At 52.5% G+C, this 3,303-nt stretch overlaps 1 protein-coding gene across 1 annotated transcript in view; it reads right to left on the reverse strand.

The window, feature by feature from the left end:
- Positions 1 to 1,059, reverse strand: part of LOC122552538 (uncharacterized) — a 32,801-nt gene extending 31,742 nt beyond the window's left edge. Inside the window, exon 1 of the mRNA XM_087991018.1 lies at positions 904 to 1,059. The gene's annotated coding sequence lies outside the window, so the exon portion shown is untranslated. The remainder of the gene's footprint in view (positions 1 to 903) is intronic.
- Between the last annotated feature and the right edge of the window lie 2,244 nt (positions 1,060 to 3,303).

A 3,303-nucleotide genomic window follows, 5' to 3' on the forward strand; every position in this document is an offset into this window, starting at 1 on the left:
TCTCCCTCCCACCCACTCCGTCCTTCCATGTCTTGCTCCTACCTGTCACTCATGAGGTGTAGGACTGGGGCAATCAGATTGTGCATTAGTCAGGGGGTAAATATAGGGTATGGGAATAGGTCTGGGTGGGTTCCTCTTCTGAGGGTCGGTGTGGACTTGTTGGGCTGAAGGGCCTCTATCCACGCTGTCTGGATCTATGGTTCTCACCTAAACCCATCCCCATAACCCAAGGCCAATTCACCCTAACCTGCACATCTTTGTGAGAGAATAAATCCCTGACGCCCCTTCCCAACCCTTCTCCCAACATGCCCCGCCACCCTCTCCCCCAGATTCCTCCCCATCTCCCTGTTGCCCCCTGTCCTCTCTGCCCCCTTCCTATCCCCTCCTTCACCCTACCTGGCCCTCTCTGCCTTGTGCACCATGCTCTGGGTGTTTGTGAGGATTGGGGCTGGTCGTGTGTCTAACACAGAGACCAGGAGACAGTGAGGACGGCAGATGCTGGAGATCAGAGTCAAAAAGTGTGGCGCTGGAGAAGCTGACGCCTGAAACCTCGACTCTCCTGCCCCTCAGATGCTGCCTGACCAGCTGTGCTTTTCCAGCACCACACTTATTGATTCTAACACAGAGACCACTCAGGCAGTGCTCCCTACTGTAAGCTAGGATCAGGGAGCTACCTGCAGCTGGAGGGGCTAACTCCACTCACACTTCCCGGAATGTCCCAGAGTTTGGGGTGAGGGAGTTCTCTCCAGAGATTAATCCGTTCTGGAATAATAGAGCCCGGAGCCCACGGGATTGCAGCCAGTAAACATTCTCGTGGTTGAACTGAAAATGAAACTGTGAGCATGGAGCCACATAAACAACTCGGATAAGTCTGGACTGAGTAAATCCTGAAATAAACGTTACCTCTTCACAGTGATACCAGTTTCTCTATTTGTTCAGCCTTCCTCTTGCCTGTTTCAATTGCTGGTGTTTGGGTAAAAGACCACAATTCGACTAAATATCCTGAGACTTCAAAGAGACCGGGGGATGGGTGGAACCCTCTGTTAACATTCCTGATTGACCGGTCATTCCAGTTTTCCTGAAAGCGTTTACTTCCTTGCCAAGTGGAAAAGTGCAAATCACGGTATGGAATTCTCTCAGGAAACAGTGGAGCAGGAATCGGGATGTGTGTGGGGTGGCAGATTGTGGAGGGGGTCAGTGAACCCTTAAAGTACATCTAGGAAAGCTTTGTTATGACAGTGCCATTGAATGTTCGACAGGACTGTCATGGAAACAGGCCCTTTGGCCCACCCTGTCTATGCTGCCCAGTTTTCACAATCAATCTAATCCTGCATTTAGGGAAAGCAAATCTTAGCAGGTGTTATACACTTAATGGTAAGGTCCTAGGGAGTGTTGCTGAACAAAGAGACCTTGGAGTGCAGGTTCATAGCTCCTTGAAAGTGGAGTTGCAGGTAGATAGGATAGTGAAGGTGGTGTTTGTTATGCTTTCCTTTATTGATCAGAGTATTGAGTACAGGAGTTGGGAGGTCATGTTGCAGCTGTGCAGGACATTGGTTAGGCCACTGTTGGAATATTGTGTGCAATTCTGGTCTTCCTATCGGGAAGATGTTGTGAAACTTGAAAGGGTTCAGAAAAGATTTACAAGGATGTCATCAGGGTTGGAGGATCTGAGCTACAGCGAGAGGCTGAACACGCTGGGGCTGTTTTCCCTGGAGCGTCGGAGGCTGAGGGGTGACCTTATAGAGGTTGACAAAATTATGAGGGGCATGGATAGGGTAAAGAGACAAAGTCTTTTCCCTGGGGCTGGGGAGTCCAGAACTACAGGGCATAGGTTTAGGGCGAGAGGGGAAAGAGACCTAAGGGGCAACTTTTTCACACAGAGGGTGGTACGTATATTGAATCAGCTGCCAGAGGAAGTGGTGGAGGCTGGTACAATTACAACATTTAAGAGGCATTTGGATGGGTATATGAATAGGAAGGGTTTGGAGGGATATGGGCCGGGTGCTGGCAGGTGGGACTAGATTGGGTTGGGATATCTGGTCGGCATGGACAGGTTGGACTGAAGGGTCTGTTTCCATGCTGTACATCTCTACGACTCTATGACTCTATTTGCCTGTGTTTGGTCCATATCCTTCCATAGCTATCCCATCCATATATCTGTTTAAATGTTTCTTAAATGACAACATTTTCTCACCTCCAGCACTATCTCTGGCAGCCTGTTCCAGTCACACATCACCCTGTGTGTGAAAAGAAAAGTTGTAACTCTCCCCTCCCGCCTGAACCCGATGCCCTCTAGTTTTAGAATCCCCAAACATGGGACAAAGCTATCAGCTCTTGACCTTATCTGTGCCTCTAATGACTTTATGTTCCCTCATCCCGAGGAATGGGAATGGGCCAAATACTTGGGAACAAAGTTGGACAAGTGGTAGATGTGAAACTGAAGAGACACTCAGCAGGTCTGGCAGCTTCTGTTGAGGGAGAAGCAAATCAATGACCCTTCTTCAGGACTTATCGTAGCTGTCCTGAGAATGGTATAAATTCTGAGGCCGGGGTTGGGGTTGGGGTTGGGGTTGGGGGGGTGGTGGGAAGAGGTGGTAGTGGAGTTGGATTTTGGGTTAGAGGCTGGGGGAAGGGGTGGGAGAAGGGTTGGGGGAAGAGGGTGGGGGAAGGGGTGGAGGAAGGGAGTGTGGGAAAGGGTTTGGGGGAAGGGGTGGGGGAAGGGGGTGGGAGAAGGGAGTGGGGGAAGGGGTGGAGGAAGGGAGCGTGGGAAGGGGTTGTGGGAAGGGGTTTGTGGGAAGGGGGTGTGGGAAGGAGGTGGGGAAGGGGTTGTGAGAAGGGGGTGGGGGAAAGGGGGTGTGGAAAAGGGGTGGGGAATGGGGTGGGGAAGGGGGTGTGGGAAGGAGGTGGGGATGGGGTTGTGAGAATGGGGTGGGGAAAGGGGGTGTGGGAAAGGGGTGGGGAAGGGGGTGTGGGAAAGAGGTGAGGAAGGGGTTGTGAGAAGGGGTGGGGGAAAGGGGTGTAGGAAAGGGGTGGGGAAGGGGGTGGGGGAAAGAGGTGTGGGAAGGGTGTGTGTGAAGGAGGTGGGGAAGGGGGTGTGGGAAGGGGATGTGTGAAGGAGGTGGGGAAGGGGTTGTGAGAAGGGGGTGGGGGAAAGGGGGTGTGGGAAAGGGGTGGGGAAGGGGTGGGGGAAGGGTGTGTGGAATCGGGTGGGGGAAGGGGTATGGGAAGGGTTTTGGGGGAAGGGAAGGGGTGTGAAAGGTGTTGGGGAATGAGTAGGGAAAGGGGGTGGGTAAGGGGGTGGGG

The sequence above is a fragment of the Chiloscyllium plagiosum genome, unplaced genomic scaffold, assembly GCF_037043375.1.
Source record: "Chiloscyllium plagiosum isolate Xiang-an unplaced genomic scaffold, Cpla_swu_hap1 HiC_scaffold_10, whole genome shotgun sequence".
NCBI classification, from domain to species: Eukaryota; Metazoa; Chordata; class Chondrichthyes; order Orectolobiformes; family Hemiscylliidae; genus Chiloscyllium; species Chiloscyllium plagiosum.